The 26870-nt window shown below is 47.2% G+C and overlaps 1 long non-coding RNA gene across 1 annotated transcript; it reads left to right on the top strand.

The window, feature by feature from the left end:
- Window positions 1-12975: 12975 nt before the first annotated feature.
- On the top strand, window positions 12976-23929 carry LOC138984636 (uncharacterized). The gene is made up of 3 exons (XR_011461878.1): window positions 12976-13318; window positions 18537-18680; window positions 20342-23929. It is a non-coding gene; the product is annotated as an uncharacterized lncRNA (long non-coding RNA).
- Window positions 23930-26870: the final 2941 nt, after the last annotated feature.

Raw genomic sequence — 26870 nt, forward strand, 5'->3', positions numbered from 1 at the left:
CGGAAGACAAAGAAGAGTGAGTATAAAACCATGTCCAGGATGGATTAAACTGGGGAAGTCATATTACAATCAGATGCAGGGAGAAGCCAGGAATCAGGAGCGTGTAACCACAAAAACAGAGGGGGAGGTGAGGGGCAAGGCGAGGCCAGAGGGGAAAGGTCCCGGACAGTGGAAGTGTCTTTCTGAGTGTGGTTCTCAATGAGTTGTCCTCAAGCAGCAGCATTAGCAGTGCTGGGAACTTGGGCCCCATTCCAGAGCTACTGAATCAGAGGCTCTGCTAAACATTCATCTTTTTTTTTTTTTTTTTGACAAATCTGTTGGGTGATTCTGATGCACATTTAAGTTTGAGAACCACTGGTCCAACATTTTAAAATACCTGTACCTGGATCCTATCCTCAAACATTCTGATTTGACCACTCTGGGCTGGGATCACTGATACCATTTCCCTCTCCCAAGGTTTCCAGATGTTTCCAGTGTGCTGCCAGGGATGAGACGCTCGTTATCTGGGCAAATGAAACAGAGATGGATGGGCCCCTGCCGGGTTTCCACTCTGGTTTCTCTGGGGTTTCTTTCAGCTGGTATCACCAGTGACAGATGGTTGATGAACAAAGAAATGGCTTGTCCAGAGGCTTTTTCCTGAGGTCCATGGCCTTTCCTATGCCTTCTTTCTTTTAGCCTGCTCTCTGCAGAGCAGCACAGGCCTGTTAAAGGAGATGATGATTTTTTTTTTAATAACCAAGAAAATAGTGCAGCAGTTACAAGGTGGCTTATTGTCCTCCTGTGTTTTCATCAATTTCCTCCTGACTCCCTATCTCTCACTTCCTTCCAGGCAGATTGATTTTCCTCTGACTTAAGTGTTTGGGACTTTGTGCAAGACTGGGAGAGGGAAGGAGCTGTGCAGAGTGGGGCAACTTCCTAGAAGACAAACACAACTCTGATTGCAGGAAGGTGGGGTAAAATCGATATGAAATCGATTATGCAAATTATGACTGGTAAGTTACCATGTGATTTGATCTGCAGCAACATAAAAATCACACGAGATCCAATCAAGGTAGAAAATCTGCGCTGAAGAAAATATGGACGTCTTTTGCTATGGCTCGGCGTCAAGAACGATGAGTCACCCGTCTCCCGCCAGCTGGTGCTTTGCTGCCTGTACAGGATTGTTTGTGCTTATCGATGTGCACACAGCATTTACGGATCAGGGTACACAAATATCTTGCTCTCCTTCAGCATTTCAACTTTCAGTAGTGACTGCTTGCAGTCTGTGTTTCTTAATTATTTGAAAGTTCTGTGAAAATAGAAGTCCATCCCCCCGCCCACCCACCAGCAATCTCAGTGGATCTGCGTCTTCAGCAGCATCTGTACGAATCTCTCTCGTTTTCTCTAGTTTTTGATCTCCCCAGATATCTTTCACTCTCCCTGTCTTCATTCCATGTGGCTCAGAATCTCTGGAGAGATTCAGGAGGAGGTTCCAGTGTTGCAGGGTTAGGAAAAGGAATGGGACCCCAGGAAGCAGGTATTCAGAACAAAGGACAGCAGCGCACAGCTTCAGCTCCACAACCTTCTTCCCCTCAATCTGATCACACTAAGCACCCAGACCTTGCATCTCCCCCTTTTCTTCCTAGTGCTTCTTGCTTCCACACCAGGCCTAGGCTATATCCTCTCTCACTTCTGGGGACCCATGGAAAGAGACTCCCTTTTCTCTCTGAACCGCAGAGGACAGTTTCAACTGCCTTTCTAACAACTACACCCGTGAACTCCTATCTCCTAAGCCCCACCCCAGAGACATTTTGAACTTGTGTCTCCTTGCTTGTGGCTTTCATTACTGTCCTGGGGGCCAGTGACTCCAGCCCGCCCTCTGTCATCCAGTCCTTCTTAGTTTCTTAGTCTCTTTTTCCTAGTTTTCAATAATACTCAACCAATATTTATTGACTGTTTTCTATTTGCCAGGCCCTGTCCCTGCTTCAGGGCATTCGGTGCAGTGGTGAGCTGGACAGACATGGTCCCTGCTGTGGTGGAGGTCACTGTCTACTGGGGTCTATTTACAGACACTTGAATAAGCAAATACAACACAGGGTGTGGTGGGCACCACGATGGCCCTCACCCAGCCCTGGAGCTCAGGGACGGGCTCAGCCGACTCTTTTAGGAAGTGATATTTAAGCTGAGTGTTGACGAATGAGTAGGAATTGGACTGATGAAGGCAGCTGGGGGTGGGGTGGTGGTGTATCGGGCAGAAGGAACAGAGAATGTAGAAACCTGCCAATGAGTCAGAGCAAAGTGGTTGTTAGGAAATGGGAAAGCTTGTTAAGGCTGGAGCACAGGATAAAAGTTGGGGGTAATGGGGCTGGAGAAGTAGACAGGGGCCCTCATATTGCCTGCTGTATTCATTATCTGCATATCAAGGTACCCTGAATTTAACAGCTCCAAACAACAACCATTCATTGTCTCACTGTTTCATTGGGTCAGGAATCTGGATACAGCTTAGCTGGCTGCTTCTGACTCAGGGTGTCTTACAAGACTGTAATCAAGGTGTTGGACCAGTGTCTACTGTTTCCTCTAAAGACTTGATGGGTGGTAAGGCTTGGTGGGGTAGGGCTTGCTGGGGGGTAGAGCTTGAGGGATGGGGAGATAAGAGTAGAAAGGGAGGCAGGGGTCTTGAAAACCAAATCAAGAGTTTTGAATTTATCCCTTTAACAGAGCTTCCCAAACTAATGTGCTTTGAGACTGATCTGGGGGTTGTGGGAGAGTGCAGGTTCTGCATCACTGCCTCTGCAGCAGATCCCAGACACATTTCTAATAACCTCCCTGGAGACACTGATGCTGCTGGCCTCAGGACCACGCTGAGTCACCATCTTGAATCCCTGCTGTCCCATGTGGTAGCGCCAGCCACGTGTGGCTGCCGAGCACTTTCAAGGTGGCAAGACTTCAGATTTTCTTTCATTTTAGTTCATTTAAACTTAAGATTTATGGAGAAGGAAAGAGCGACTCACTCCAGTATTCTTGCCTGGAAAAGTCCATGGACCGAGGATCCTGGAAGGCTGCTGTCCACAGTGTTACATGACTGAGCACGCATGCATGAGGAGGGTGGAGGGAGATGGGTTGGTAGCAATAAACTGGTAGAACTGAAGAAAAAAAAAAAGCTTAAGATTTAAAATATAATTTGTCTTTTAAAAAATTATTGTATTGGAGTGTAGTTGGTTTACTATGCTGTGTTAGTTTCTGCTGTACAGCAAAGCGCTTCACTTGTACATGTAGGTACATTCTTTTTCATATTCTTTTCCATCATGGTTTATCACAGGATTCTGAATATAGTCGCCTGTTCTCCTCAGCAGGACCTTGTTGCTTGTCCAGTCAAGATACTGTGTTGGCCAAAATGTTGGTTTGCAGGGTTTTCCGTATCATCTTATGGAAAGTCTCAAATGAACTTTGGGCTAACCTGATATACCAGTTTGCATCTGAAAATCCCAGATTCTCAATCCATCCTCCCCCTACCCCCTTCCCCCTCAGCAGCCACAAGTCTGTTCTCTGTGTTTGTGAGCCTGTTAACTGTTTCGTAGGTAAGGTCGTTTGTGTCATATTTTAGGTTCCACGTGTAAGTGACATCACGTGGCATTTGTCTCTGTCTTTCTGACTGACTTCACTTAGTCTGATAATCTCTAGGTCCATCCATGGTTGCTGCAAATGGCATATTTCCTTCTTTTTTTATGACTGAGTAGTAATCTGTTGTATATACGTACCACGTCATCTTTATCCATTCACCTGGACGTTTACATCGCTTCCATTTCTTGGCTATTGTGAACAGTGCTGCTATGAACACTGAGTTGCATGTGTCTTTGAATTATAGTTTTGTCTAGGTATATGCCCAGGAGTGGGATTGCTGGATCATATGGCATTTCTATTCTTAGTTTTTTGAGGGACCTCCGCACTGTTCTCCATAGTGATGTTACCAGTTTACATCCCCAGGAACAGTATAGGAGGGCTCCCTTTTCTCCATGCCTTCTCTAGCATTTGTTTTGCAGATTTTTTAATGACTGATGTGAGGTGGTACCTCACTGTAGTAAAACATACTCAATTTTTTATTGAAAAATTTAAGTATGCTTGGGTTAACAAGTATGTGACTTGACCATTTCAACTGTAAATTTTATGAAATCTCAGTGTAGATCAAGTATTTTCAATCAGAATTTAGCATCTGAATTGAGAAATACACACCAGAATTCAAGGGTTTAGTATGAAAAAACAGTATAAAATATCGCATTAATTTCTATATTAGTTACATGTTGAAATGGTATTTTTGGATACAGTGGGTTAAGTTTAAATTATTGAAATTAAGTTTACCTGTTTCTTGTAACATTTTAAAAACGTGACTCCGAGAAAATGTGAACTGATGTGTGTGGACCACACTAGTGGCTCGCGTTATCTTTCTGTTAGATAGCACTGCCAAAGATGAAGGGAGAGATGCTCCTTACCTTTCATCTAAGGGAAATTCCCGGGAGTGGCTCATGACTTCTCCATCAGAGAGCTGCTCACGCAATGATTCTCCTGTTCCCGGTGCGTGAGCAGATGAAGGTGTGGGGAATTGGTGTGAGGTGTCCTGGGACCCCACTCAGGCTGCTGGAGGAGAATGTTTATTTGCAGAACCTGTGGTTCCACCTTTCCCTGGCCCACATCAGTCTGCAGGCTAGGCCTTGCCGAGAAATGGCACACGTTCTCATTACTTTTCTAGCCTGGACCAGAAGGCAAATGGATGTCTCTTTAAGACACGGGGCTCCAAGTGCCCAGAGCCCGGGCTCACTGTCACAGCTCACTTTCAGGTTCACCTGTAACCATGACAACGCCATTGATGCAAGTTGCCATGGAACATAATTTAACCTGGATCAGATTTTAAAAAAAGAATGGAAAAACACTCAGCTTTGTCTCAGGGGACTATCAGAAATGGGATCTCTGGTGATTCCTTAACTACCCTTCTCATTTAATTACTTTTGCTTTTCATGTCCCTGGGGAAGTGTTTCTGCCAGGAGTGATTTCCTGGGCAGGCTGGGAGTATTTGCAGGGAATGGTTGGCATTATGGAGTCCAGTGGCTCGATGACCTTAAGCTGGTCCTGGGTAGGGAGATTTTCACCACATCCCCTCAAGTCCATCATATTTCTGCATGTTAGCTTTAGTGGGGGAAATATCAGACTTGTCGTTACATTTCAGAGCTAGAAGGTGCCTGGATGGGAACATAAGATGAGGGAAGTAAGGGATCGATCTGAACCCACTTGAGATGGGGTGTTAAGTTGGTTCAACCCAAATCAGGGAGACCTAAAAAGCAGAGTGTGGGGAACAGGAAAGAGATGCACCCAAAGAAATAATGGAGAAGCATTGTGATCTTAAATTTAAATAGAAAATATCAGGAGCTCATTATTTCTTTTGTTTCTTTTGAAGAAAAGGCATGTGTTTCCCTAGCTTTGTTTCCTGTTAAGGTTGATGTGTGTGCTCAGTCCTGTCTGACTCTTTGCGACCCCATGGGCTGTATCCCACCAGGCTCCTCTTGTCCATGGGCCTTCATGCCTGAACTGTTGTTTCCAGATACTATTTCTCACTTTAAGGATTCCGGGCTCCTTGAGAAATGGTTGATTCCACACCTGAGGCAGAAACTGTCCCAGATGTCCTGGGGCATGTGGTTATGCTGGAAAAGGAAGAAGCCATCAGGTACCAATGGAATTACATCAAAGGCATCCAGGGGTCAACTCGAAGGTCTCCCACTGGCTAAAAATGGAACACTCTTAAATAAGAAATCAATGCAATAGGCTGAAGTTACAGTGGACTGGATTAAAATCCATCAATTTATAATGATACATAAAAGAAAAAAACTTCACTGGTCAGTCTTTGAATGTTGCTAACATTCAAATGTTGGATCCCAACAAAGAAAGGGGAAGAATCAAAGCATTTGTCCTGTCTCACCTGCATGGACTGTTCCTCAGGGTAACTAAATAGTGCTGATGAAAGTTCTTTTTAGAGAATTCCAGCTAATGGATGCAGGTGGAAGGATGCGCTTAGTTAAAGTGATGTACTTAGGTACCAATCATTAACAGATGCTGAAACCATTGGGTGAAACGTTGGCAAGGAACTTTCTAAGATACAGATTGTGTTGCTAACACCTGAATCCACTGATTTTAGTGTTACTAAAAATGGAACAACCAGACATATGAGCCAGAAAGCAATCTTTGTCCCTGCAGGCTGGAGAAACCCTTCCCTGACCAGAGGCAGCAGGTGGCTGAGCCCGAGATAGCTCCTCTAGTCCCTCAGACAGCATCAGTGGGCACCCCCGCCCCCTGCCCGCCCCTGCCAATGTCACCAGATATACGGAGCTGGCCAAACTGTACCACAGAGGGGTCTGAATATTAAATGGTCATTGGACCCACAGCCCACAAAAGTAGGCCAAAGTCTAGTGTTATTATAAGAGAACAGAGAGAGAGAGAGATTTAGATACACAGACTTGGAGGGGAGAAGTCTAAGTGAAGATAGAGGCAGAGACTGAAGTGATGCGTCCACAAGCCAAGGATTGCCAGCAACCGCCAGAAGCTGGGAGGGAGGCACAGACTCACTCTCAGAGCCTTCAGAAGGGATTAACCCTACTGATACTTTGAATTTGGAATTCTAGCTTCCAGAACTTTGAATTTCTGTTGTTTTAAGCCACCCAGTTTGAGGCACATTTTTACGGTAAGCCTAAGAAACAAGATAAAAGATGAATGGTCCAGTAACCATGCCTGCCTAAGCCTGTTGTCTTACTTCTCATGCCAACTTGCCTATAGAAGTGATGAGAGGAGGCTGAACTGATCATTGATACAGAAGGAGACTCCACAAATCCCCAAGGGACAGAGTGATGGCTGGTAGCAAAGACTGAAAAAGCAGGATATGCCACTGGGCCCAGGTATACAGGAGAATTCCAGGAGCTGTGCTGAGTCTGAGAAGGGGCCTCTCAGCCTTGGAAAGTGACAGGGATGTAGTGGGATTCTGTGGACCACATGTTCTCAAGGCAGTGCCTGCCCGCTCACCCATTCATCCTCAAACCACATGCCAGGCACAGGCAGAGGCACTGATGCTGAAAAGATGGGCAGGACAGCCTCCCTGCTCTTAGGACACTCACAGTCCAGTGGAGGAGAGAGCCAAGACCCAGTGTGTTACAGGGAACAGAAGGCAGGGAGCCCGGAGCAGAAAGGGCAGCATGTGCAGCGGATTGTAGATAAGCGGGACCCTGGCCCTGTTAGGAAGTGCAGGCAAGGGATACGGGCAAAGATTTTAATATTTATAACACTGACCCCAGGGTCTGTTTGTCGAAACCTCAGAGCACAAGGTGTGGGAGGAGCACAGAGCTCTGAGGGTTTATCTGTGAAGTCCCTTCCAGCTTCCAGAAACGAGACACAGAGTCGGCGGCTGAGGACAAGCCCCGAGGCGCCCTCCTTGAAGCTAGGGGGCCCACTGCCTTCCGAGACTGACACAGGCAAGAAGAGCCCTGGAATCCAGGTGACCATACAGACGGCAAGGACCTCGGACCCCATAGGGATAGGGCACCATCTGGTGCCAGAATACAGCAGTTTGGGAGGCGCGCCAGCTCACATAGTGGCATGAAGCAGTCAGAGCTGTGGTGGCCACAGCCCTACCCCTTTTTCCTCTGGAAATCTTTGTCTGTGTCACGGTTCTTCTTCACCTGAATTCCGGCAGCACCGTCATTTACTGCCTGCTGCCCTCTCCTGGCATCCCGCGGAACTACAACCACTGCAACTCGAGGCTTATTCTTCGGACTGCAAGGAGGTCAAACCAGTCAATCCTAAAGTCAATCAACCCTGAATATTCCTTGGAAGGACTGATGCTGAAGCTGAAGCTGAAGCTCCTATACTTTGGCCACCTGATGCGAAGAGCTGACTCACTGGAAAAGACCATGATGCTGGGAAAGATTGAAGGCAGGAAGAGGAGATGACAGAGGATGAGATGGTTGGATGGCATCACTGACTCAGTGGACATGAGTTTGAGCAAACTCTGGGAGATGTCTCCATCTCTGGGAGATGTCCCTCCCAGAGGACAGGGAAGCCTGGAGTGCTACTGTCCATGGGGTCACAAAGAGTCAGACACAACTGAGCAAATGAACAACAAAAGGACTTATTCTTCAGAGGATGAGTTGTCTGGGACAGGCTTCTAGTGGGAGAGTATCAGAGCCTGAAGGGCTAATTTTGTTCAGATAAAGAAACTGAGGCCCACGGGGATGGGGTAAGACTTAGGCCATGTTAGTGGACTTGAGCTTCCTCGTCTACAGTCACAGATGATCTCCATGGCCCATCCTCACTTGCACATCTGGGAAACGGGCTGCTCCTGAGAAGGCACACTTAGGGTCTAACTACAGAGACTTGTCCACAGTCAGCCATGTGATTTTGGCTATCACTATTGTAGCTGTTTACCATCCCCAATTCGCTGGATTCTAAGGAATCTAGGCCCCAGAAGAAGGCTGGGAGCACAACTAGAGACCTGGTTTCTTACCTCTCAGGACGAGAGTCTAGCCTCAGATGCTTCTAGAGTCAAGAGATACAGGGAGAATGAATGGGACAGAAGCTCCTGAAGGGTATGTCACTGCTCAGCTCCACATCTTTTAGGAAACCAAGCTGACATCCTAAAGGGTGAGATTGCAAGGTCCTTCTCCTTCTCTGAGTGGCCACAGGTCTCCTCCACTCTCAGTCATCAACCCTGCCTTTCTCCTTTGAAATCTGGCCTCACGGGCAAGTCTCTGACCCTCAGGCTGTGCCTGGCTTGTCTTGGAGGTAAAATGAAATCTTCATAGTCTATGGAATGCTGAGGGTGAAATGCAATCTCTGGCCACCTTCCCTCTGACACCAAAGAGTTAGAGCTGCATCAGGCCAGTTAAGGCTATACTTCCTTCTGAAGTGGCAGTTCTAAATTGTGGGCAACAGCAGCCCCAAGGTGGCAGGATTTGGCGGGAGTAAAAGGGAAAAAAGAAGAGCTTTCTGTGTTTAAATGCTAATGTGGGGGTCTTGGGTATCATCCACCCAAGATGGGTAGTGAGCACTCACACAAGAAGCTTTAAAACGGTGACTATACATTGTTGACTCCATAAGAGATTGGCTGTAGTTAGGTGTGTCTCCCAGGCCGAGACAAAGCAGGGATCCAGGAACAGGTCCACAAACAGAACGTGGGTGATGTGAAGGGGGAGGTTAGTGATGCCCGCAGAGCCTGAGTGCAGCCTGGCCCTACCTGGCCTCCTGATGCTCACATACACATGCATCCAGTTGAGATAGCAGGTAAACATTCGATCAACAGGCTTTACAGAGCATTGATCTCTGCCAGGCGGTATTCGGGGTGCCAGGGAATCAAGAGGAGCAAGACGATTCACATGTCCACCTCTCTTGAAGAAAAGAGGAGGAGAGTATAACCCCAGGGAGTGGTACACACCAGGAAGAAAAAGAAACAGGGGTTTGAGAGTGACAGGGGTTAGGGAGGACCCATGGAGAGGTGACATAAGAGCATGCAGCAGATGAAGGCATTTCCTCCCCTGAGCACATGTTCTCTAGTCCCGTCTCCTGGGACAGAAGAATGCTATGCTTCAGGCTCAGCTGTAGACCCAGCATGGCACCTGGTTGGCACTCAGTGAGCATTGGGTGGTGGATGGCTGTCGCTGGGGGACGGTGCCTGGCGCACTCCCTCCGGGCCAGCAGCCTGTGCAGTGTGGCTGCAGAGCCTAGAGGACTGGCTGGCTCTTGCTTTGAGAGTGCAAAGGAGGCAGGCAGTAAGCTGGGGGGCTGTGGCTTCTGAGTGTGCACACGGAACTTGTACCCCCAGAACAGCCTTCCAGCCACTGAAAGATAAGAGTCAGAATTGTCCTCAGCCTTCCAGACAAACCATTCTTTTAAAAAGGAGATCTGAAACTTCCCTGGTGGTCCAGTGGTTAAGACTGCACACTCATTGCAGGGAGTGAGGGTTCGATCCCTGGTCCAGGAACTAAGATCATGCATGTTGCAGGGCGCTGCCTAGAAATAAAAAAAAGAAAAAGAAATAAAAAGGAGATCTGGAGTTAGACACTAGGTGTCTCCCCATGGCATCAGATAGCACCTAGCCTTCTGTGTCAAACTTAGAGCAGGGATTTTTTTCTTCCCAATGGTAACCATCTGAAAACATGTTGGGAGCTCAGTTTAGGCTTGTGAGATTGGCAGTCAGGCAGACATTGGCTCAAGCCCTGTGCTGTGTGCTCTTGGGTTCCTCACAGACCCTCTCTGAGCTCAGATCTGAAGGATGAGTATCCCAGGCTGAGGGAACAGCCAGTGCAAAGCTCTAGGGTAGAAATGAGCTCACATGTTCAGGGAGCATTTGTGAAAAGGGGTAATAAAGGCACTTCTCTCCCAGGGCTGCTCTGCAGGTCAGTGCAACCAGCTAGGTCTCTGCTTCATCCTGCATCACTCATAAACATGACTCATTGCATCTGAAGGAAAAGGACCCGATGCCACCTGGAGCAAGCCTGCCACTTCTCAGGTGAGAGAGACGCACGGGGCCCCCCACCCCAAGAAATTGCCCCTCCTAGGTGCCAGACTTAGCATCTCCACTCTGCTTTAATCCTCACTGAAAGTGGCTTGTGTGTGCAAGGAGGATACTTTTTTAAAAAAAATATTTATGTATTTATTTATTTTTGGCTTTGCTGGGTCTTCTTTGCTGTGTAGATTTTTCTCTACTTGCAGTGAGCCAGGGCTCCTCTTCTTTGAAGTGTGCGGGCTTCTCACTTCCGTGGCTTCTCTTGTTGCGGAGCACAGGCTCTAGAGCACAGGGGCTCTGTAGTTGTGGTTCCCGGGCTCTAGAGCACAGGCTCAATAGTTGTGGCACAGGGACTCAGTTGCTCTGCGGCATGTGGGATCTTCCTGGACCAGGGATGGAACCTGTGTCTCCTGCATTGACAGGCAGATTCTTTACCACTGGCCACCAGGCAAGCCTGGGAGGGTATTTTTAAAAATACTTTAACTTATGCTTTTACAACAGCAAAGAAAGTAAAAGTCACCTTGGAGTCCGTATTCCAGAAATAAACTTTCTAATTCTGGGGTGTATTTTATGAAGGTCTTTATTATCATAAATATTTTTACATAGCTGAGAAATCACTGTATAGCATTTTTTCCCTTTTCCTCCCAATTTGTTGATTTTCTTAGCCTGCCATTCCCTATGAAAGGTGCAACATATGGTAAAGGAATTTTCCTCCACTGGAGGTTTTGGAACTCGTTCAGAATGATTCTGTGGCCGTTGTTTTGGCTGAAATATGTGCCTTTTTTTTTTTTTTTTTTAATGAAACCTGCTACTTAGAATCAGGAGTCATGGAACTGAATGTAGTCCAGGAAATGCAGACTGACTCTTGCTACAACAAAACCCCTTTTCCACAAAGGAACACCACCGGAGGAGAACCCTGAAGTCCACAGTGATTATGCCTCAGTGCCTCCCTTCTCCTTTTTGCTCATTTGCATATTTCAAGTTTTTTTTTTTACAATGAACATGTACTGCTTGTATAACAAAAACATTGAAAAAATTCAGTAAGATAAAGGAAAAAAAGACGCATAAAGGCATTTTATGTGTAGCACAACCTAAAGTGCCAGAGAATGGCAATAGACATTCCACCAAGAAGAGGTCTAGTGATGAAGTAACTTGGAAAACGTCGAGTTAAACAAAGCTAATTGGATTTCTTGCCTGTAATACTTCTCAGAGTCTTTAAGACGCTGGTGGGTAGTTTGATCCTGAAGAGAGGGCTGTTCCCAGCAGTGTAACCAACAGTGTTGGATCTCTGAACCCCTCTCGTGAGGAGTATCCCTGCCCACTGACTGTCTGTGGGACGCATTCTGGAAAACGCGTTTCCAAAGCACTGGCTGCCTGCAGCATGGGGAGACGCCCCATTCCCTCTAGGCCACGTTCTCGCGAGATCTCGCGAATTCCAAGGGCATAAAATATCCCTGCAAATGGGGCAGTCCAAAGGACAATCAAAGGAGCAGAGGGGAGCGGGCGCAGCAGTCAGATCGGAGGCTGCCCGTATCCACTGGGGCCTCACCATAGCTGCGGCTGCCCTCCAGCTGCCAGGAACTGCATCTCTCCCTGCAGAGGCCAGAAGTACTTAAGAATTGATGGACAGCAGCCCGCAGCCCATGAGGAGCTCGCCTGCGTCTCCAGGGGGATAACTGAGGTGCCCAGTCTACGTTGGCTCCCAGAAGCCCCCAGTAGGCTGACTCTCCAGTTGCTCACAGTGGCCTCTGGTTTGATAACAAACGCTGTATTAGCTGCCTTCCCTCCCCTGCCTCACTCTACCTAGGAAACAACGTTAAGTCCTGCAGAAATTTCTTTGCTGGTTAAGATGACTAGTGCGAAGTCCTGCTCCTCTGAATTTCCATTAATTCTCCAAGCCAAGACTTGCTGCACTATAGTGAGCGAAGAACAGTTCCATCTCGTTTCTGACAGAGGGCAGCATTTCGTTTTCTACCACAGAGAGGTGTATTCCTGGAGCTTGCAAATGACGCCAGCTCAAAATAAAGAAAAACAAATTGAAATGAGGATTTTAATCACTGTGAAGGGAATGAAAGGCTGTGTCAGCGTTTCCATGGTAAGTGCCGTCTTTCAGGGATTTATCATCCCAGCTGTAAAAACATGCTTTATGCTAGGATTTGGCAAGAGCCAGGCTTCAGTCACTGAAAATCTATACATTATTAAAGATTTCACTTTCAATCAAGTTGGAAATGTGACTCCGTGAAAATGGCACAGAATGCCCCTTTGCCCCTTGGGGCTGCCAGCCATGCCAACTGCATCTCCTGCCAAGTCTGTTCGGCCCCAGCTTAGAGGAGTGGTGGGGCCACAGCCCCTGGCCCTCTCCAGATTCCGCTTTGCCTCCTGGAGACGGCTACACTGAGGAAGACGCCTGTTTTTTTGTGGAGGCAAAGTGGTGGTCCTTGTGGGGCCCTGTCTATGGGGCCGTAGGTGGCTCTCCTTTGACCACTGGTCCTCTTGCCCCCCTGTTCCACTTCCCTGGTCCCAGGGCCATTGATGGGAAAGAGGGGCGTCAGCACCACCTCACAGCATGCTCGGTCTCTCGGCCCCTAATGGCATCGTAAGTGGGAGAATCACAGACTGAGTTTACTGGAAACCTTAGACTTGTTCTGATTGTAGCTCGCAGCTTGAGCTCCAGGGATGCGAGGGGAATGAAGATCACAAATGTCAGCCAAAGAGGAGGCACTCTGGGTGAAACAAGATGCAGTCTGAACCTTGGTCACATCACATCCAAGTCACCTCTGCTTGTTTGGCTTCAAACAGTATCAGGTTTGTTTTTGTGTGTGTGTGCGTCTTTTTAAAAATATATATCTTGATTGGAGGATGATTACTTTACAATACTGTGATTGCTTTTAGCATACATTGGTATGAGTTGGCCATAGGCATACGTGTGTCCCTTCCCTCCGGAACCCCCTTTCCACCTCTCTCCCCACCCATCCCTCTAGGTTGTCACACAGCACCGGCTTTGAGTGCCCTGCATCATACATCAAACTCCCACTGGCTATGTATTTTACATATGGTAATGTATATGTTTCAATGCTGTCCTCTCAAATCATCCCACCCTCTCCTCCCACTGAGTCTAAAAGTCCGTTCTTTATGTCTGTATCTCCTTTGCTGCTGTACACATAGGCCCGTCGGTACTATCTTTGTAGATTCCATATATATGCATTAATATACTCTTTCTCTTTCTGACTTACTTCACTCTGTATGATAGGCTCTAGGTTCATCCACCTGATTAAAACTGACTCAAATGCATTCCTTTTTATAGCTGAGTAATATTCCATCGTGTATATGTACCACAGCTTCCTTATCCATTCATCTCCCGATGGACAGCTAGGTTTCTCCCATGTCCTAGGTATTGTAAATAGTGCTGCAGTGAACACTGGGGTATGTGTCTTTTTCAATTACACTTTTCTCAGGGTATATGCCCAGTAGTGGGATTTCTGGGTCACATGATAGTTTTAGTCCTAGTTTTTAAAGGAAGCTCCATATTCTTCTCCATAGTGGTTGTATCAGTCTACATTCCCACCAATGATCAGGACCAGATTTAATGACACTGTGGTGTGCCCTTTATTTGAAACAGGCTGATGTGGTGGAGAGAAAGCTTTTGCAGTAGAGGAGAAAAGGTACCAGCAGGAGGACAACTTTTTATGATCTGAAATGAATCCTCAGTACATGTGCCAGTCTGTTTATCAGGTCTCAGGGATTGGCAGCTGAATCTTCCCCTGACACAGGGGAAGGTACTGTTATTCCCATTTAAAAGATGAACAGATCGACATTCAGAGGTTGAGAAACTCGTTTTCATGGAGGTGTCATGTAGAGCAGGTGGCAGAGTGAGGCCTCGGAGCCAGATCTTCCTTACGCCAGTCAGATCTCTCCCTCAACACGGTTCAGGGGCAGCACTTTCAGATTCTACTGGCCCATCTCCTCGTTCTGCCCTGGGTGGTGGGCAGCCTGGCACAGAGCGAGGCATGGATGGCAGCCCAGCAGAGTCCTGCTGCTGGGAGAGATGACAGCTGCAGAGGGCAGGCTTGGGAGCGCTGGCTGAACTCAAAAGGGGTGGACTTGTTTTTTTAAGGTGTATTTATTTATGAGTGTGCTGGGTCTTCATTGCTGCACGTGGGCTTCCTCCAGTTGTGATAAACGGGGGCTACCTGCTAGTTGCGGTGCACGAGCTTCTCACTGAGGTGACTTCTCTTGTGAAGCATGGGCTCCAGGCACATGGGCTTTAGTAGTTGCTGCTCATGGGCTCAGTTGCTCTGCGGCATGTGGGATCGTCTCAGAACAGGGATCAAGCCTGTGTCTCCTGCATCGGCAGGTGGATTCTCAACCACTGTACCATCAGGGAAGCCCCAGACTTGTTCTTAGTGCAGACATTGTTTGAGGGCTTACTCTCTTCCAGGGACAGTTGGAAGGGCTGGCTGTGTGTTATATGTTTCATCTCATCTACAGCCACTCCAGCAGCTGCCTGAGCTATGTACTAGTATTATCTCTGTTCTACAAATGAGGAAACCAGGAACAGAGAGACTGAGTAGTTTGCCCAAGGTTACATGGAAGGAGAAGAAGGAGATGAAGATGGGATTTCAGCCCAGGCAGCTTGACTCTCAAGACCAAACCAGGGAACGCTTGCCTGGGGAAGGTGAGTTGCCCCAGGCTCAGAGCGCTCTCTGGCAGCCTAGTCAGAAATGTCTGGGACAGGACTTCAGGCCAACAGGCTCTCCCCTCATCATCCTGTTGACCAGGCAGATTCTGCAACAGGCGAGATGGCTGCAGCAGGGCGTCCTCTCTTCCTCCAGGGGCAGAGCCAGCTGAAGGTGCAGCATCTTGGTTGCACCAAGACGTTTTGGTTTTGCATTTCTGAGCTGGTCTAAGATAGTTTTCCACTGGCACTTAGCTATACTGGTTTATAAGGCAATCGATGGACCTTCTGAGCAGTCGAGGCCTACAGCAGGGGTAGGGAGAGAGGGATGGCCAGGGACTATAGTAGGAACAAAGGAAGAGCAAGTCAGGAATCAGAGTGTGACTTCACTATCGACCTCACAAAACAGAAGGGTTTTTAAGGGACTGATGTGAATAATCATATGCCATCAAGTTAGATGGCAAAGATGAAGTGAGTAAATTCTTAGACACAAACCATAAAGACGTACTCAGGAAGAAATGGACGTTATGAACAGACTTACAAGTAGAGGGATTGAATTAGTGATTTTAAAACTTCGCTCGAAGAAAAATTCAGGCCCATATGGATTCACTGGTAAATTATACCAATCTCTTAACCAAGCATTTTAGACGTGAGTTTTTAGACATGGTTTCTTAGACATGACTCAAAAAGCATAGTTCATAAAAGTGAAGGTAGATCAGTTAGACTTTGTTAATATAAAAACTTTTTTTTTTGCTTCAAGTGATACTACTAAAATGGAGGACAATCCACAGAATGGGAAAAAATAGTTTCTGATCATATATCTGATAAGGGACTTGTATCCTGAATATAATCAAAGATATGGTCTTTCTAGTAGTCATGTATGGATATGAGAGTTGGACCATAAAGAAGGCTGAGTGCTGAAAAATTGATGCTTTTGAATTGTGTTGTTGGATAAGACTTTTGAGTCTCTTGGAAAGCAAGGAGCTCAAACCTGTCAATCTTAAAGGAAATCAACCCTGAATACTCGTTGGAAGGACTGGTGCTGAAGCTGAAGCTCCAATACTTTGGCCACGTGATGCAAAGAGCCAACTCATTGAAAAAGACCCTGATGCTGGGAAAAATTGAGGGCAGGAGGAGTAGAGCTCGACAGAGGATGAGATGATTGGATGGCATCACCGATTCAATGGGCATGAACTTGGGCAAACTCCAGGAGAGAGTGAGGGACAGGGAAGTCTGGTGTGCTGCAGTCCATGGGGTCATGAAGAGTCGGACATGATTTGATGATGAACAACAACAACAATCCCGAATATATAAGAACTCTTACAACACAGTCATCAGAGGACAATCTAATTTTAAACTGAGTAAAGGATCTGAGTAGACGTTTCTCCAGAGAAGATATACAAATGACCATCAAGCACATGAAAAGATGCTTAGCATCTTAGTGGTCATGAGTCATTAGAGAAAAATCAATCATAATAGCATAGCACTTCACATCCACTAGGAATGGCTATAACCAAAGCCACAGAAAATAGCAAGAGTTGGTGAAGACATGGAGAAATTGAAATGCACATATCTTGCAGGTGAGAATGCAAAGTGGAAGGTTCCCTTTGGACAGCAGCTTGGCAATTCTTCAGAAAGTGAAATGTGCTGTCTTTTTTGGCCAGTCATTCCCCTTCTAGGAGAACTGAAAACGATTTCACATGAAAACTTGCACATGAGTGCTCATAGCCATATTACTCGTAAGACCTGAAAAGAGGGGGGAAAAAAACAAATATCCATCAACTGATGAATGGACAAACAAAATGTGAAATATCCATACAATGGAGTATTATTCATCAACAAAAAACTAAAATACTGATTGATATTGCAACAGGGATGTGACTTGAAAAACAGTTTAGTAAGTAAAAGAAGCCAGACACAAAAGGCCATCTGTTGCATTGATATGGTCCCATTTATGAGAAATGTCTAGAACAGGCAAATCCATGTAGGGAGCTAGTAGATGAATGGTTGCCTAGAGTTCAGAGAAGAGGAAGGATGGACATGGGCTTTCTTTTGGGGGTTATGAAAATGTTCTGATATTAGATTGTAGTGATGCTTGCCCAATTCTGTGGCTATATACTAAAACCCACTGAATGATACAGTTAAAGTGGACGAATTTTAGAGTATGTGAAAGTCAATAAAACTGTTAAAAATTACAGGGAACTAGTTAAAAACATGGTAAAAGTATATAAAGAATAACTCTACAGCTACTTAAATTAACAGTGTGCTTTATATACTCCAGTACAGAAGGTTATCCACACTATAGTAAGTGAGGGGTAAAGCAGATTATAATTCATTATCAGTTCAGTTCAGTTACTCAGTTGTGTACGACTCTGTGACCCCATGGACTGCATACAGCATGCCAGGCCTCCCTGTCCATCACCAACTCCCGGAGCTTGCTCAAACTCATGTCCATTGAGTCGGTGATGCCATCCAACCATCTCGTCCTCTGTCATCCCCTTCTCCTCCCGCCTTCAATCTTTCCCAGCATCAGGGTCTTTTCCAATAAGTCAGCTGTTCGCATCAGGTGGCCAAAGTACTGGAGCTTCAGCTTCAGCATCAGTCCTTCCAATGAATATTCAGGACTGATTTCAAGATTGACTGGTTTGATCTCCTTGCAATCCAAGGGACTCTTTAAGAGTCTTCTCCAACACCACAGTTCAAAAGCATCAGTTCTTTGGCACTCTGCTTTCTTTATGGTCCAACTCTCACATCCATATGTGATTACTGGAAAAACCATAGCTGTGACTAGATGAACCTTTGTCGGCAAAATAATGTCTCTGCTTTTTAATATGCTGTCTAGATTGGTCATAGCTTTTCTTCCAAAGAACAAGCATAATCTCAGTATTATAGAAATAAATGAAGTATGTGTGTGTGTGTGTGTGTGTACAGAAAATAAAATTTGGAAAGATATATTTTGAGAGAGTAATTTTCACTGAGTACTGCATAATAAGCTATTCTTTCTCAAATTTGCATTTAATCTTTGAAAAAGTGATACAATCACATGACATAAAAATCAAAAGCTCTTAAGGACTAGTGAAAAATCTCCTCCAAGCCACCCAGTTCCCCTCCTAGAGAGCAACTCGTGTTGGCTGAGCATCCCTTGGGAGAATTTGACACGCATGGAGGGTGCTCTCATTGTGTCCAGCACCTTAATTTTCTCGTGTAACTATGAATCTTGTCCATACTGAGATGTAACAAAAATCCCCCATCTTTTTTTAATGGCTAAACAGCTCTTCATTCTCTAGATGTATCATTTGAAAGACTTTTTTGTTCATGCTCTTCCTCATTTATTTTTGCATTTAGCAGATATTTCACTTGTAATCAGAAAGAGATCAAGCTATTTCTCCAAAAGAAGTACCTGCGGTGAGGATTCAGATCTAAGAAGAGTGAGCCCCCAGGAGGGTGGACAGGCTGCATGAGGAGCCCCGGAAACCCTGGACGTGACAGCAGGTCAGTGAGAAAGAGGGGCGCCCCTGCATCATCGGGCAGGGACCTGGGAGAGATGCTCTAACCTAGAAGGCAGTCCAGGCAGCATTTAAGAATAAAATACCTCATCCTTTTTTCCCTCTTAATCTCTCCAACCCAGACTTCTCAGGTACCGCGTGTGGGAAAGAATCTGTGTGCCCATGCAGGAGACATAAGAAATGTGGGTTTGGTCCCTGGGTGGGGAAGATCCCCTGGAGGAGGGCAAAGCAACCCACTCCAGTATTCTTGCCTGGGAAATCCCATGGACAGAGGAGCCCGGCGGCTGTAGTCCATGGGGCTGCAGAAAGTTGGACATGACTGAACGACTGAGCAACAGTCTCCCCAGATATGAGGAGAATTTGAGATTTACTGGGGAGGTGGAGCCCAAATTCATTTCCCAAGGGCTGCTCCCGACTTCATACTCACTCATAATCTTTCCTGCTCTCCAGTCCAGCAGGGACTAAAGAGGACTTGCTGCCCTGGCCGCAGCGCTGGGTGCCCTGGGAGCCTTCTGGGAACCTCCCTGTTTAGTCCTTCTGGAGCCTCTCGGGGCATCTAACCTACACTCTGCAGAAGTTCTGGAAGCCGCTTGGTTTTGCTTTTCACTCCCCAGCCCACTGCTGCCCCTGACCTTGCTGTCTGACCTTGAACACGCTACTCCAGCCCTTCTGTGCCTTCCCTGCTTTGCTGTCTCACCAGCAGGAAGTCAAGGGCCACATGTAGCCATCATCATTGGCATCCTAGTACTGAGGCAGGGCAGCCTGTGTTGGCTGCACACCGCCCTTTGGGGAGCAGAGGGAAGGGCCAGTTGTGTGGGAGCAGGGGATGGGGCAGGAAGGGCCCCTTTGGTGAGTGAACCCTTCTCCTTGAGGGACTCTCCCATACCCTAGGTCCTTCTTGCCCTCTATTTATTTGACCTTCCTGCTGGCTCTACCTGCCTCCACCCAGGCCCTTTCCAGCTTGGTGGCCACCAGCCCTTCTGTGCGTGGGGCCAGGAAAGAGGGAGAAAGGAAGAGATTCTTACAGTGATGACTCTTAGTGTAGAGATCAGCTCCCAGTCAAGTCTGGGACAATCATACCCTGTGCCTTGTTAGTTTGCGGCTTACTGAGTCAAAAAAAAAAAAAGCCCAGCAGGCTTCATGGTTGCCCTACAACTTTCCTGTTATTTCTTCACATGAACTCTCCCCTGCCCTGCCCCTCCATTGGCCTCAATTCCAATCTGCCAGACTCCTGCCTCCATGACCTCTCAGGGTGCTGACCCTGGCTGACCTCTGCCCTGGGGCTGCCCTGGTTCTACAGGTTCACACTTCTTTCTTTGCCACTGAACTGGTTTCTTCCTGACACCCCACAACCCCGACCCGGGCCATTGCCCCCTGGGCCAGTGACTCCAGAGGTTTCTCGCAAGAGCCGCCTCCAGCCCTCCATCTGGACTGGGCGCAAACACTTGGTTCCTGGAATCCTGACCTGGACTGGCGTGTGGCCAAGGTTGGGGCTCAGCCTGCCTCCCTGGAGCAAGTTTGCTGGGGATTTCTGATTAATAAGTTGTCAAATAGAAAAGGAGTCATAGGACCCAGCGTCCCAGCTGAGGAAGAAATTACATTTCTGGAAGTTGGCCCAGAATAAGGACCAGATATTTTCTTTTGCAGGAGCTTACACTTGACCACGCTCAGAGGAGGAATTGTCTCATAGAGATTTCAGTCTGGAGCTTGAGGCAAGGACTTGGGACCCATCCTGACAATGAAAGCAACCCCACAGATGCACTGGGATTTTCACTGGAGCGTCTGTAGGGGCTTTATAAACAGCAGTGAATCTTCACAGACCCCTTCACAGGGAGCCAGGTAGGAAGGAGGCTTCTCTCTTTGGAGATGGAGGTACCAAGCTGGGAGGTGATTTATCTGAGAGCGTGAAATGCCAGTGACCAACAAGGAAATGCGTTTTTAAGCATCCAGTTGAACCCACAGTTCTTTGATGCTGACAGACTACTTATTTGTTTTGTTTTTTTTTTTTTAACAGACTACTTATTTGAAACAATGGTGACTAACAGCATTTATCAAGCACCTTTTATAGGCTGGACTCTGGTGAAGATGTTTTTTGTAATTCATCCTCACAGTATTCTTAAATGCCAGTACCATGATCATGCCCATTTTACAGATGAGGAAACTGAGGTTCAGAGAAGTTCCCTGTCTCACTCAGGTTACATATCTGGCAAGTGAAAGAACTGTGATTGTAACCTAGCTCTCTCTCTGCTAAAGGTGGTGCCTTTCTCTCTGTTTTACTTCTCAGTCTAGCAAGCAGTTTTAACTACATATCAACAACCTCAAAAAATGTTCCTACTCTTTGATCCAGCTAACCCACTTCTGACAACCATTCTCATGAAATAATTCTGAGTGCAAAATAAGTGTCTTAAGATTCAATGTGGCTAAGCACACACTGGTGTGTACCCCACTTCTTCCCTAAATCCCACTGAAATGGCGGAAGAGATTCAGAAATAAAGATTGCTTGAGGTTGTGGGCAGTCAGGAGGAGGGGGAATCAATGTCCAGAAGATTAAGGAATTTCCAGGGAACATAAGAGAAATATAAGAACAGATTGGTGAAGAAATGAAAACAAAGCTGTAATGGTTAAATGAATAATTGTTTGCAGAGTGAATGCTCCCAGCAGAATTCTAGAACAGAGGCAATATGACCATGAAAGCATGAGCTAGAGGTGGACTGGAGAGCGGCGAGTGGTTCCTTTCCACTGTCCACTTTCTGCTCCCTGCACACAGTCACCCGAGGCCGGCCCCTGTATCAGCCACTGCTTCTCTGCCAGAGGAATGGGATTCTCACAGGGCTAAGCACGTGCTCCTCCAGCCACCGACAGCATTCAGCCCAGAAGCCCATCTACTTTATTAACAGCTATGTAAGAATTTCCAGATTTTTCAGAAAAGCCAGAGCCTGAGATTGCTGCATAGAGGCGTGGAGGTCCTCCTGGAGAAAGAAGCCAGGGCAATAAGCAATGGCATCTGTTTCTTTTTCTTTAACACGTTTGTGCAGAATCCTTTAGCTCGGTCTTCTAGCTTACTAGTTTAGTTCTTAGTTATCTATTTAGCATATTTTTTGAGTTTTTAAAACTTTGTCAGTCATTGTTTTAATTCTCAAGAACTCTTATTGGATCTTTTTCAGAGAGGTTTTATTTTTTTATTGGAATGTAGTTGCTTTACAATGTTATGTTAGTTTCTGCTGTACAATGAAGTGAATCAGCTACACACATGCCTGTGTGCTTAGTCCCTCAGTCGTGTTCGGCTCTTTGCGATCCCGTGGACTGTAGCCCGCCAGGCTTCTCTGTCCATGGGGATTCTCCAGGCAAGTATACTGGAGTGGGTTGCCATGTCCTCCTCCAGGGGATCTTCCTGACCCAGGGATCAAACCCAGGTCTCCTGCATTGCAGGTGGATTCTTTACCAGCTGAGCCACCAGGGAAGCCCATATGTATGCATATATCCCCTCTTTTCTGGATTTCCTTCCCATATAGGTCATCACAGAGGATTGAGTAGAGTTCCCTGTGCTATTCTCAGTAGGTTCTCCTCAGTTATCTACTTTATACATAGCATCAATAATGTATAAATGTCAATACCAATCTCCCAATTCATCCCACCCCCACCCGTTCCCCCTTTGGTATCCATATATTTGTTCTCTATGGCTGTATCTGTATTTCTGCTTTGCCCAAAGTTTCATCTAGAGGTTTTATTTTTAAGCGGGTGTGATATTTTCTTCTCTCTGGGTTATTCATTTTAATTCCTTAGAGTTTTCGTCTGTTTGGGGTATTCTCTTTTCTTGGAGTCTGTTCTATTTTTGTGCCTCTCTCAGACTCTGGCTTTTCTTTTTCTTTTAATAATGAAATTTTAAAAATAATTGTATTTATTTATTTATGACTGTGCTGGGTCTTCCTTGCCACGTGGTCTTTTCTCCAGTTGCAGACGGCAGGGGCTGCTCTTCACTGCAGTGGACGTCGTGGTGGCTTCTCTGTTATGGGGCACGGGCTCTAGGGCGCTCTGGCTTCAGTGGTTGTGGCACATGGGTTCAGTAGTTGCAGTTCCCAGGCTCTAGAGCACAGGCTCAGTACTTATGGCACACGGGTTTAGTTGCTCCACAGCATGTGGAATCTTCCCAGATCAAGGATTGAACCTGTGTCTCCTGCAATGGCAGGCGGATCCTTTACCACCGAGCCACCAGCGAAGCCCCTGACTTTTCTGGTTATTTGAAATATGGTTGTTTTTTTAAAAGGTTATCATAGGTCTTTCTGTGTTTGAGGACTAGTCTCCCCAGCGTGGTCACCATCAGCCACACGTGTGTAACTGAGTGTGTGCAAAGTGGTTAGTCTGCATTGACAAGCACTGTAAGTATCAAACACACACAGGGTTAAAAATGTCTTGCTGGGATTCCCTGGTGGCTCACTGGTGAGGAGTCCCCCTGCCAGTGCAGGAGATGCGTGTTCAATCCCTGGTCCAGGAGAACCCCACATGCCGTGGAGCAACTAAGCCTGTGTGCACAACTGCTGAGGCCGTGCTCTGCAACGAGAGAGGCCACCGCAGTGAGCAGCCACGCACACAACTGGAGAGAAGCCGCTGCGCGCCACAGCTAGAGACAAAAGTCTGCGCAGCAGCCAAGCCCCAGCACAGCCAAAAACTTATAAATAAATAATGTTTAAAATGCCTTTTTATTTACCTGGATTAAAATAGCTCATTCATAACTTTATATTAAATAAACACTGAACTGATAATATTTTGGATATGTTGGGTTAAATAGAGGATATTGAAATTAATCTCACTTGTTTCTTTTCATTTTTTTTTCTTAAATGTAGCTACCAGAAAATGTAACATTTTATCTAGGGCTCATATTCTATTTCTACTGGATGGCGCTGAGTCAGTAGAGAGAAAACAGCCCTTTGGTTTGAGAGAACAAGGACCCAGATCTGGAGGAGACTTTGAAGCAAACGGGAGCTCTTTTCTGGATTTCCTTTCCATATAGGAAGGAAAATCTGCTTCGTGTTAGAAAGGAGAAGGGAAAGTAACACATTAGGATGAGGACAGGCAAATGTAACCTGGAGCTGGGTCTCAGGGGACAGAGGGAATGGAGAGAGGATGGGAGGGAGGCCCAGGAACAGGCAGGAGCCGGAGACCAGGGAGACAGATGGCCAAGCAGGAACAACCCGAGCCCCTGGGGCAGGGTCGGCAGTAAGTTTTGCCAGCAGTAAAGTGAGGTCGATAAATTTTAAATGGGTATTTTTTATGGCCCAGAGGGATGGTATGGGGAGGGAGGAGGGAGGAGGGTTCGGGATGGGGAACACATGTATACCTGTGGCGGATTCATTTTGATATTTGGCAAAACTAATACAATTATGTAAAGTTTAAAAATAAAATAAAATTAGAAAAAAAAATTAAAAAGAATCTTTATTTTATATTGGAGTATAGTTGATTAACAACCTTGTGTTAATTTCGGCTGTACAGCAACGTGATTCAGTTATACACGTACACATTTCTTTTTCTCAAATTCTTGTCCCATCTAGCTCATTACAGTGTTGAGCAGAGTTCGCTGTGCTATGCAGTAGGTCCTTGTTGGTTATTAAATGGATTCTTGATCTGTGCTGTCTGTCATACCCCTCTGCTGTCCCCGCACCCCAAGGACAGACTGTGGGTGGGGGATGCCTTGTCCCTACTCGGGCAGCAGTGCTGGGTGAGGACAATGAAGTGTGCAAGCAATGGCCTGAAAGCCCGAGGTGAGGAGGGAAGGTGAGGAGCGAGGGTGCCAGCCGAGGGGTCAGGCAAGGGCCAGGACGACGTGACAGGTACCCAGAAATCCTTGGAAGGATCCCCAGGAGCAGGGGTCCCCAACCTCTGGGCTGTGGACTGGTACCTCCTGTCAGATCAGTGGCTGCATTCAATTATTTATTAGAAATAAATTGCACTGGAAATATAATACACTTGAATCATCCCCACACCACCCCTCCCGGTCCATGGAAAACTTGTCTTCCTTGACAATTGGGGAAGGGTTGGGGGCCACCGCCTAGGAGCACTGGACTGCTGGCAGGGAGGTTCACAGCTGAAGATTCTCATTTGGTTTTGAAGGGAAGGACCACCGCAGCCGGCTGGCCAACCTCACTAGCTAGCCACGTGACATGGGGTGTTTGCAATACCCTCCAGGGTGCTGGGCAGCCGGCAGCGGAAAAGTTTGTTAGCAGTGCTGACTGGGAGGGTGAGGAGGTGGGACCGAGCTGTGCCAGATGCCATCTCAGTGAATAGCACAGAAAGATCTCCGGTCTCGGGCTTGACGCCCGCAGGCCCAGGGTCCCCTGGGGTCCCCAGCCCTGGCGAATGGCATGCTCCTATTGCTGCCCCACCCCCAGAAGACTACAGCTTTCTCATCTTTGTCACCAACCCTTCCTCAGCTCTCCAGCTTGACTTTGCCACTTGCTTCCTATGGAGCCCCTGACCGACACCAGGAAGTACCATACATTCACTTCTGTACGCTTAAGGGAGAAAGCAGAGTGGAAATACGCATTTGGATTTACAGAATCCTGGAGAGGTACGTGAGAAGCTACTAAAAGCAGCGAGTGTAGTGGGAGGAATCAGGGAACCGGGATGGTGTGGAGCAAGAGTCCCCATTGTATCCATGTTATTTTGAACCCATGTGGATTATTACCTGTCCGAGAAAATTAAGCTGGAAAGAATCTTCTCTACCCCAGGTTGCATTATTTGGGGGAACTGTGGACAGAAATAAAAACACGCAACATAAGAGCTGTGAGTGTCAGTTGTATTCGGGGACTTGACGAGGACTGTAGCCCAGGACACAGCCTCTCAGGTTGCTCTGAGAAATTCTTCTGGGGGAGTGAGCAGCGGGGACAGCACATATGTGATTTTGGAGAAGGATACCAGCAATGAAACACACATCTCAGTAGAAGGCGACTGCGCCTCACGAGAAACAGACATCTTAGTTAGCGAACTTGGTGCTTTTCCAAGTATGGGAGGACATGAGAACTTGGGTTCATAAAATTTTCTCCTGAAAACATCTGTAACTAACTGAAGGCTTGTTCTGCCAGTTTTCCCAGAGCCCAGAGCGCCTCATTCCTGATCTCTACCCTGAATTCCTCTCAGGGTGTATTGAGGGTCAGTGACGGCAGGGGCGGGTGACTCAATCCCCATACAGCTGGATGGCAAGCCACCTGCTTCGGTTGGTGGCGGAATTGAGTCAATCCCGTCTAGGCCTTTCACCGAGGACGCTCCGGATCCTGAGCGAGAGGAACTACAGCACTGCACCCCCTCTGCCACAGCCAGGTACCACCTGCCTCTCTCCCTCCTGTCCTTCCAGGGCTCTGGCTTCAGCCACCAGTGTCCTTCCACCAGGAGAGATCACAGAACCGAAACACACAAGTGACACACGGGGGGGACCAGCCCCCCAAGCCAGCACCATGGAGAGACAGCTTCCACCCTGCTTGCTCCAACTTTAACAGGTGCTCTTCAGTCTGTGCTTCCTGCCACTGGAAGTTTCCAAAAGGCCCAGCAAGACCCATTCCTCTGGCTCACTTGCCATGTGAAACACCCCAGGCATGTGACCAGAGCCTGGAAAATGTCCCCCCACACCCTTCTCTAAGTCTGACCTCAGGGCCTCACCTCCCAGGTGAGGGTGACAGAGACACGGAGCCCAGAACCACACCCTGGAGGACCTCATCTGCACGTAGAGAGCTTTGACCTTTGCTATTTCCCATCAGCTCTGTGGACTCATCAGAGGAACCAGCTGGGGAACAAAACTGCATTCACCGAGCTTGGCACCGGTTCCCTCATTAATCCTCCGAGTCACAGTTACGGGGCAGGGAGGGGCCGTGTGCTCTCACAGCCTTTCAACCACAACAGTGGGTAATGACCCGCCGGTGTCATGCGTGAGTCATGAGCAGAGTGAGGTCTAAGCCCCGTCTCTGGACCCAGGTGCGCATCTCCTTGTGCTCAGCCGGGCACCCAGGTCTAGAGGATGCCCTTTCCTCCCTTCACGTGGCTCCCGACTTCCTCTGGGGAGGCAGGTGAAATGCACACACAGATCTACCCAGCAGCTACATAAGTGGTGTGACCTCAAGTTCAAAGACGAAGATGTTCCTTCCGCCGCAGGCTTACAACCGCCCAGATGGTTCGCCTTCGTCCCCCTTTA

Source organism: Bos mutus, chromosome 22 (assembly GCF_027580195.1).
Source record: "Bos mutus isolate GX-2022 chromosome 22, NWIPB_WYAK_1.1, whole genome shotgun sequence".
Taxonomy (NCBI): Eukaryota; Metazoa; Chordata; class Mammalia; order Artiodactyla; family Bovidae; genus Bos; species Bos mutus.